Source organism: Pongo pygmaeus, chromosome 8 (genome assembly GCF_028885625.2).
Source record: "Pongo pygmaeus isolate AG05252 chromosome 8, NHGRI_mPonPyg2-v2.0_pri, whole genome shotgun sequence".
Lineage (NCBI taxonomy): Eukaryota > Metazoa > Chordata > Mammalia > Primates > Hominidae > Pongo > Pongo pygmaeus.
In genome coordinates, this window is record NC_072381.2 from 69674193 (window position 1) to 69684548 (window position 10356).

The 10356-nt window shown below is 43.1% G+C and overlaps 1 pseudogene; it reads left to right on the forward strand.

Moving 5' to 3' along the window:
* The first annotated feature begins 8086 nt into the window (after nucleotides 1-8086).
* LOC129045047 (non-histone chromosomal protein HMG-17-like) lies at nucleotides 8087-8367 on the forward strand (annotated as a pseudogene).
* The last annotated feature ends 1989 nt before the right edge of the window (nucleotides 8368-10356 follow it).

Sequence of the window (10356 nt, forward strand, 5' to 3'; positions counted from 1 at the left end):
CTGTTGAGTCAGTGGCTGCTAACAGGCGTTTAAGACTCTTGGGAGAATATAAGGTTCAAGGAATATTATGAATATGACTAACAGGAGGATAACACCTCCTATTTGAGGTTTGAAAAATATCCCAAAGCCAAACTCCCCAAGAGCCAAGATTTAACCAATTAAATACATCAACTGATTGTGCCTCTCCAAAGTGTTGTAATATTTGGGTCTGATCTAAAAGATCAAAATCTCTAAGATTTTGGGCTATAATTCCTGACTTATTAACAGAAAAACAGCATTTTTTTTCTTCGATAAGAGCACAAGCTCCTCCTTGAGCAGTTTGGGTATCACAAATTCTCCTATTCTAGAGTACAGCTAAAGCTAAACTACTCACGGATTCTATTACTTGAAAGTAAATTAAGATATCATTAAAACTCTTTTTGAGAGTTATAGAAATATTGATAAGTGATTTTTCTAGTTCAGAGACTCCTAGTTGAAGGAAGAGTACTCTAACAAAAGGATGAAATCCAGAGCTCAGGTGTATAACTGGATTTCAAAGCTCATAAAAATTTTTTTAGTGGGAGGTTACTTTACGTACAAATGATCCCAAGTTAGTAACTTGACTAGTATTTAAAAAGTCAGCCAGGCGAGGTGGCTCACGCCTGTAATCCCAGCACTTTGGGAGGATGAGGTGGGTGGATCACGAGGTCAGGAGTTCGAGACCACCCTGGCCAATATGGTGAAACTCCTTCTCCACCAAAAATACAAAAATTAGCTGGGTGTGGTAGGGCAGGCCTGTAGTCCCAGCTGCTCGGGAGGCTGAGGCAGGAGAATCACTTGAACCTGGCAGGTGGAGGTTGCAGTGAGCCGAGACTGCACCACTGTACTCTTGCCTGGGCAACAGAGCAAGACCCTGTCTCAAAAATAAATAAATAAAATAAAATAAAATAAAATAAATTTAAAAAGTCATATTTGGTTATTTGGGGTGAGAGATATCCTGTACCATAGCATCTAGACCATTTGGGCAGGAAACCTTTGTCCATGTATCTTATTACAACAAAGAACGAATAACGCAGTGTCACTGATGTAAAGTTATGGTGGATCCCATTACCAAAAAACCAGATGTGATACAAAGATCATGATTACTTTTAATCATGTTGGCATCTGTGCATTCCTAGTTTGAATGACCGTGGTTTAAACTAGGATAGGAGAAAAAGACATTTCTATGGCTTGATAAAGTAATCCATGTGTACCATTACCAATTAGGTAAGACTGGTTCTCTTTCTGGATGCGACCTGAATTTTGATCTATCAGTATACAAAACGGTTGGTAATCTTATATAATGGTATTAGAGAGGCATTTAACTTGCCTTTAGAATTTCTATTAAACCAATGTATAGTTTCAGTGACCTCTTTAATGGTGTGAATGACGGTGTCATTGCCATTTTCTGTTTTTATATCTGTCTCATTATATATGAGTCCAGCCTCTACCATCTGAATCAAACCAGAGGGTTTGACTACAGGAGTCTGGGAGCTCACCTAAGTCAGGCCCAGCATCATTAAGGATTTCTGTGTGTAGAGAGAAGTTACCAGTAACAAATTTTTTAGTACTTATGGGCCATACTTTGGCTTCTAATGTTTCTTTCCAATGCCAAAACAGTTGGCCATAAGTATTAGTTAAATGATTTGATTTGCTAGCAGAAGGATGCCATACCTTTTTGCAAAGGCATTTTCCCAAGTTTATCACCCAAGTGTGTATGGGGGCTAGTCCTAGTATTAACTGAGATTCTTCCCAAGCATTTAAATGGCGATATAACCACCATCACTCTGGTTAGTAAGGAAGGCTATATGCCTAATAGTAGACTTTAGTGAGTGTTCGGCCTGTGTGATGAAGGCCTCTAACCAGGAGTAGGAATATGAGTTTAACCATTTTGTCTTAGTTTGCAAAGTAGCAAGATTACAATAATTATAATGGAAATAGAAAATCTCGACAAAATAAAATCCAATGGGTTCTTGACCCATGTTCTCTGGTGGAAGCTGTCAACCTCATGTTGTCATCTGTTTCTGGGGAAAACATTTCCCTAGATATCCTTAATTTTAAGTCAGCTGTAAGTTAACAGGTCCAGGAGTTTGTGAGAGTTTTGTTTTTTTTTTTCAGATGGTGTCGCGCCAGGCGGGAGTGCAGTGGCGCCATCTTGGCTCACTGCAACCTCCACCTCCCAGGTTCAAGAGATTCTCCTGTCTCGACCTCCTGAGTAGCTGGGATTACAGGCACACACCACCATGCCCAGCTAATTGGGAGCTCTTTTTCATCAAGAAACGTGAACCCAAGGTTCAATGAATTGCAACTTGCTGTGTGTGAGGCTAAAAGAACCTGATAAGGTCCCTTCGAGGAAGTTTCAAATGCAGTTTTCTGTTGATTTTTTTTCTCCGAATATCCAGTCACCCGGTTCCAATGTGTGGGGTACAATGTCCTTGAGGGGAAGAATGCCTCTGAAGCCTCCTTGTACCTGGTGGCAATAAGCTTTTGAATACTGCATTAGTGCTTTACAATATTGGATCATATCAGAGTTTACAAGAGTTGATGAACATGGGGTTCTATCATTAAGGGCATAAATTATCCATTAAGGGCATAAGTTATCCAGTGCAATCTCATAAAGGGTTCATTTATGTTTTCCAAAAGGTATAGATCTTATTGATATAAGAGCTAAGGGAAGTATTTTATGCCACGGTAGTCCTGTTTCAGTTAGTTTTGCTAATTTTAAAACACCATTAGTTCTTTCTTTCTACCTTTCCAGAAGATTGGATGTAATGGGGCAATGGTAATGCCATAATGCTTGAATGGCCTTAAGATTTTGACTTGTTTTATGACTTGTTTAGTGAAGTGTGTTCCTCCATCACTTAAAATTTTGCTGGAAATTCTCTAAAGTGGAAAAATGTTCTCTAGTAACTTTTTGGCTATAGTAATTGCACCAGTGCTTTCAGCAGGGAAAAGCTTCTACTCATGGTGAGGAGATACAGACTATGATAAGTATATACTGATAACCCATAGAGGTGAGCAACTTAATGAAGTCCATCTGTGGGTATTCAAATGGCCCTGATGGTGGGGCAGTTATTTCAGGGGCCACTTTAATGGTTTTTCCAGGGTTATGGGTTTCATAAGTCAGACATTGATCATAGACTTGTTTGGCTGCTTTCAAAAAGCTTCCTCATCAATGTTTTGTTAGAATCTGAATAATTTTATCCACCTCTTGGTAAGTAAAAAAGTTAAATGCTCAGAGGAATGGCACTTTTGAAGGATTTGGGAAGTAATAAGCAGCCATCTGGGCCCTCCCAGAATCCCTTAATTATCTTGCATCCTTTATTTCCCTAATTTTGTTTTTCAGTTTCTGGGGCATTATTCTGTCATTCATGTAAATGTTGGATTTCTTTAATGTCTTTTGAATGAATCTCATTCAGAGCATACAACTTACTTTCACCAGGTGGCAGGTTTAGTATGAAAATCAGCCATGGTGGCTGGGTATGGTGGCTCACGCTTGTAATCTCAGCACTTTGGGAGGCGAGGCAGGTGGATCACTTGAGCCCAGTTGTTCAAGACCAGCCTGGGCAACATGGCAAAACCTCATCTCTACCAAAAAAAAATAAATTATCTGGATGTGGGGTGTGCACCTGTAGTCTCAGCTACTCAGGAGGCTAAGGTGGAAGGATCACCTGAGTCCGGGAGATCAAGGCTGCAGTGAGCCATGATCATGCCACTGCACTGCAGACTGAGCAACAGAGTGAGACCCCGTCTCAAACAGAAAAGAAAAGAAAATAAAATAAACTACAGCATTTCCTTGATATTTAGGGTTGGTTTTATGAGTATGAGCTTCAATTTTTTTTTTTTTTTTTTTTGAGACAGAGTCTTATCTGTCTCCCAGCCTGGAGTGCAGTGGCAATTTCATCTCACTGCAACCTCCACCTCCTGGGTTTAAGCGATTCTTGTGCCTCAGCCTCTTGAGTAGCTGGGATTACAGGCATGTGCCACCACACCCAGCTAATATTTTGTATTTTTAATAGAGATGGGGTTTCACTATGTTGGCTAGGCTGGTCTTGAACTCCTGGCCTCAAGTGATCTGCCTGGCTCAGCCTCCCAAAGTGCTGGGATTACAGGCGTGAGCCACTATGCCTGACCAATTTTTTTTTTTAAATATAGAGATGGGGTCTCACCATCTTGCCTATGCTGGTCTTGAACTTCTGGGCTCAAGCGATCTTCCTGCCTTGGCTTCCCAAAGTGCTGGGATTACAAGTGTGAGCCACCACACCTGGCCAAGCTTCAATTTTTATAATAATTGTTGTAATCATAAGGCCATTATAATTGTCAATTATAATTGTAAGGCCATTAATTTGCCTGATGATTTCTTTTTTGGCCATGCACCAGGGGAGAAAAGAGAGAAGACCCTAAGAACTTTCAGAGAAAAAACATTTAAAAGCTCAAGAAACAAAATTGCATTGTACTTCTTGAAACCAACACTGGAAGCTAGAAGACAGTGCTGCAATATCTTGAAAATCCTCAAGGAAAAGTATTTCTAATCTAGAGTTCTATTCCTAGTCATACTATCAGCTAAGCACACAACTGGACTAAAGACATTTTCAGACATATAAGATCTCAATCGCCCCGTTGCCCAGGCTGGAATGCAGTGGCATGATCTCAGCTCACCACAACCTCCGTCTCCCGGGTTCAAACGATTCTCCTGCCTCAGCCTCCCAAGCAGCTGGGACTACAGGCCTGCACCACCATGCCCAGCTAACTTTTGTATTTTTAGTAGAAATGGGGTTTCACTACGTTGACCAGGCTGGTCTCCAACTCCTGACCTCGTGATCCGCCTGCTTCGGCCTCCAAAAGTGCTGGGATTATAGGCGTAAGCCACCAAGCCCAGCCTATTTATTTGTTTATTTATTTATTTTTTTGAGATGGGGTCTCACTGTATTGCCCAAGCTGGTCTCAAACTCCTGGACTCAAGCCATTCTCCTACCTCAGCCTCCCAAAGTGCTGGGATTACAGGCATGAACAACCATGCCTGGCTGAAAGGGGTAGCTTTTCTGATGAGTTTGAACATTTTATAAGAAAATACATTCATTCACAATGAATATTTATTGAGTACCCACTTTGAGTCACAAACATGGAGCCACTTTCAGGGAGCATTAATTCTAGCAGGGGAAGTAAGATAATAAATAAGCAAACTGTGTAACATATTAGAAGGCAATAAAGGCTGTAAAAAAAGACAAAGTAAAGCAGGGGAAGGAGGATTAAAACTGCTGTAGATGGGGAGGTGATAGAGTGTGTATTACAGCTTTAAATAGGATGGTTAAGATAGACCTCATTGTGAAGTAACATTTAAGCCAAGACCTGAGGGAAGTTAGGCAATTAGTCATGTGGACATGTGGCAGAACTTTCTAGGAAGAGGGAACTGCCAGTAAGGGTGAAGAAGTGTAAGAGGTAGAGATGCAGGAGCAAGAGAAATGAGGTCAGAGAGGTACAGGGTAGGGGGGATATGTCAGATCCTGTGGGCCTTATAGATGACTGCAATAACTTGCTTTGCTTCTGAGGAAGATGGAGAGCTGTTATAGCAGTGAAACAATTAGCATACATTTTTTACAAGGTTCACTCTTGCTTCCATTTGAGAATAGACTATTGGCAGACAAGGGTGGAAACAGAGATAATAAAGAAGCAACTGGATTGCCTAATAAGGAAGCAATTATCCCAATAATTCAGGCGAAAAGTGTTGGTAGCACAGACTACAGTGATACATCTGTTAAAGAGTTGAAGGAAGAATTAGTGACAGGCACAGAGAAAACTAAGCAAAGTAAATAAAGGAATCAATTATTAACTGTAGATAAACCAGGAAATGGCATAAAGAAAGGTAATTATAGCAGTCCACATGAATCAGTTGTGAATAACATTTACCTAGTGCTATGGTTTCAATATGCTTTGTTTGTCCCCAGAAAACTCATGTTGAAATTTGATCCCCAACTTGACAGTGCTGGGTGGTGGGGCCTAGTGGGAGGCATGTGCATTATGGGAGCAGATCCCTCATGAAAGACTTGGTGCTATTTGGTCAGGCAGTTAATTTTTGCTCTTGAGAAACTGTATTAATTTTCTCAGGAATGGATTAATTCCTGAGAGAACAGGTTGTTATAAAGTCAGGATGCCCTCGGGTTTCCCCCTCTTCACATGCGTCTACTTCCCCTTTAACCGTCTCCACCATGTTGTGAGAAAACCCTTGATAAGGTGGGGAGTGGTGGCTCACGCCTGTAATCCCAGCACTTTGGGAGGCCGAGGTGGGCGGATCACCTGAGGTCAGGAGTTCAAGGCCAGCCTGACCAACATGGTGAAACCCCGTCTCTACTAAAAATACAAAAATTAGCCAAGCGTGGTAGCACCCACTTGTAGTCCCAGCTACTCGAGAGGCTGAGGCAGGAGAATCGCTTGAACCTGGGAGGCAGAGGTTGCAGTGACCTGAGACTGCATCATTGTACTCCAACCTGGGCAACAAGAGTAAAACTCCATCTCAAAAAAAAAAAAGGAAAATTAATACCTCATGGAGATGTCACATTTTTACCTAACCAGATTGGCAAATATACAGAATTTTTATAATACATTATGTTGGGGAGGATAATGGGTAAACAGACATTCTCATACATTGCTTGTGGAGTATAACTTGTCATGTCCTCGACCAGCGCAGTGGCTCACGCCTGTAATCCCAGCACTTTGGGAGGCCGAGGCGGGCGGATCACAAGGTTAGGAGTTTGAGACCAGACTGGCCAATATGGTGAAATCCTGTCTCTACTAAAAAAATACAAAAATTAGCTGGGCGTGGTGGTGGGCACCTGTAGTCCCAGTTACTCGGGAGGCTGAGGCAGGAGAATTGTTTGAACCCGGGAGGTGGAGGTTGCAGTGAGCCGAGATGGCCTCACTGTACTCCAGCCTGGGCGACAGAGTGAGACTCTGTCTCAAAAAATAAATAAATAAATAAAAATAAATAAAAAATAACTTGTCATGTCAATTTGGTAAAATTATAAAAATTACAAAATGTAGATACCCCTTTCCAGAAAGATCTTGTTGCCCCAGCTGCTAGGAGTTCTGTCAGCAGACAGTCTTCATTTGTCAGCCCCTTCAAGTTTTTCCTCAGCAGCAAAGAGCTGTCTCACCCAAGGATATGCTTTTCTGTGGCAGCCCACATCCAATGACTGATATAAAGGACTTGCCATTTCCCCCCAGTGCAGGACAACTCTGCTGAGTCATTTCAGCTCCACAGCTTTCCTATGGGGTTATCTTAGGCTGCATGAGTGCATCACAGGCCAGCTTCCGCTTCTGCCAAATTCCGTCTTCCTTCTCCCTTTCATAGCTGTTGAACCCAAGGATACCTCCCAATAAATGTCTGGAACTCTAAATTTCTGTCCCAAAGTCTGCTTCCAAGAAAAATCAATCTGTGAAACTCACGGCTCCACAGCTTCATTTCCGGGAGTTTACATAGACTCACACATAGACAAAAATGGTGTATATTTAAGGTTATTTATTGCAAAAAAATTTTTTGACGTAGGATCTTACTCTGTAGCCCAGGCAGAATGCGGTGGCATGATCGTAACTCACTGCAGCCTCCAGTTCTTGACTCCAGTGATCCTCCCGCCTCAGTGTCCCAAGTAGCTGGGACCAAAGGTGCATGCCACTATGCCTGGCTAATTTATTTTTATTTTTTGTAGAAATGGGGGTCTCTCTGTTGCCCAGGGTGGTCTTGAACTCCTGGCCTCAAGCAATCCTCCTGCCTCAGCCTCCCAAAGTGCTGAGATTACAGGTGTGAGTCATGCACATGACTTATTGCAGATTATTTGTGAGAGCAAAAATTGGAAATAAATGTTTGATTACATAAATCAGGTGACTGATTAAATAAAGGCGTATGTATACAATGAAATATCATGTCACAATATAAAAAGCAGATAGCTGTTTATATAATGATAGGAAAAGATCTTCAAAGTGGAGCAATGTGAAGAAGAGGCGAGAACGACCCCCAATTGACCAAAGCCTATGCACCCTGCATCTCTGCAATCAGTGCCTATGTCCCGCCACCATGGTTACCAAGCCCAAGAGAAGGGTTGAAGGGGAGGTTAAAGGAGATAAAGCCAAGGTGAAGGACAAACCTCAGAGAAGATCTGAAAGGTTGTCTGCTAAACCTGCTCCTCCAAAACCAGAGCCCAAGCCTAAAAGTGCCCTGTAAAAAAGGGAGAGAAGGTACCCAAAGGGAAAAAGGGAAAGGCTGATGCTGGCAAGGAGGGGAATAAACCTGCGGAAAATAGAGATGCCCAAACAGACCAGGCACAGAAAGCTGAAGGCACTGGAGATGCCAAGTGAAGAGTCTGCAGTTTTGTTTTGTTTTTTTTTAGACGAAGTCTCACTCTGTTGCCCAGTCTGGAGTGCAGTGGTGTGATCTCGGCTCACTGCAATCTCCGCCTCCCAGGTTCAAGCGATTCTCCTGCTTCAGCCTCCTGAGTGGCTGGGACTACAGGCACCTGCCACCACACCCAGCTAATTTTTTTATTTTTAGTAGAGAAGGGGTTTCACCATGTTGGCCAGGCTGGTCTTGAACTCCTGACCTCAGGTGATCCACCCACCTCGGTCTCCCAAAGTGCTAGGATTACAGGTGTGAGCCTCTGCGTCTGGCCTGCATTTTTTTTTTTTTTTTTTTTGAGATGGAGTCTCGCTCTGTCGCCTGGGCTGGAGTGCAGTGGTGCGATCTGGGCTCACTGCAAGCTCTGCCTCCCAGATTCATGCCATTCTCTTGCCTCTGCCTCCAGAGTAGCTGGGACTAAAGGCGCGTGCCACCACGCCCGGCTAAATTTTTTTGTATTTTTTTTAGTAAAGATGGGGTTTCACCGTGTTAGCCAGGATGGTCTCAATCTCCTGACCTTGTGATCCGCCTGCCTCGGCCTCCCAAAGTGCTGGGATTACAGGCATAAGCCACCGTGCCCGGCATGGCCTGCATTTTTTATAACTGTGTACTTCTGGTGACTATACAGTTTGAAATACTATTTTTAAGGCCGGGTGCGGTGGCTCACGTCTATAATTCCAACACTTTGGGAGGCTGAGGTGGGAGAATCGCTTGAGCCCTGGAGTTCAAGACCAGCCTGGGCAACATGGTAAAACCCCTGTCTCTCCAAAAAAAAAAAAAAAAATTAGCTGTGTGTGTCTGTGTGTGTGGTGGCACATCTCTGTATTCCCAGCTACTCAGAAGGCTGAGGCAGAAGGATTGCCTGAGCCCAGGAGTTTGAGGGTGCAGTGACCTCTGATGGCACAACTATACTTCAGCTTGGGCAACAGGGTGAGACCCCATCTCTTTAAAAAAAATGTGTTTGTGTGTGTTTGTATATGAATGAAGGATGCATTAAAACTGTAATTGGTTGCCTATGAGTAGATTTGGGTGTCTCAGGAACAAAGGTGGAAGGGAGGCTTTTCTTTTCTTTTCTTTCTTTTTTTTTTTTTTCTGAGACGAAGTCTCTCTCTGTTGCCCAGGCTGGAGTGCAATGGTGTAATCTTTGGCTCACTGCAACCTCCGCCTCCCAGGTTCAAGTGATTCTCCCTGCCTCAGCCTCCCAAGCAGCTGGGATTACAGGTGCCTGCCACCATGCCCAGCTAATTTTTGTATTTTTAGTAGAGACGGGGTTTCGCCATGTTGGCCAGGCTGGTCTCGAACTCCTGACCTCAGGTGATCTGTCTGCCTTGGCCACCCAAAGTGCTAGGATTACAGGCATGAGCCCCGTGCCTAGCCGAGACTTTTCATAGTATACATATTTGCAGTTTTTGGATTCTACACCATCTGAATGTGTTACATAATCATTAGAAAAAATTTTTGCTTGAATTATCTGACTTTTAAGACTACATATAAAAATTACATATGCACGGCTTTGATAAAATAAAAATTAAGTAAACAAAGACTTATCTGTTAAAAATTAAACACAAGAACATATTGTAGGCCAGGTGTGGTGGCTCACAACTGTAATCCCAGCACTTTGGTCAGGAGTTCGAGACCAGCCTGGCCAACATGGAGAAACCCCGTCTCTACTGAAAATACAAAAGTTAACCGGGCATGGTGGTGGGCGCCTCTAATCCCAGCTACTCAGGAGGCTGAGGCAGGAGAATCGCTTGAACCTGGGAGGCGGAGGTTGCAGTGAGGCAAGATCGAGCCATTGCACTCCAGCCTGGGCAACAACAGCGAGACTCCATCTCAAAAAAAAAAAAAAAAAAAAAAGAATATATTGTATAGAATGAGGGCCAGGCACGGTAGCTCACGCCTGTAATCTCAGCACTTTGGGAGGCTGAGGCAGGAGGATTGCTTGAGGCCAG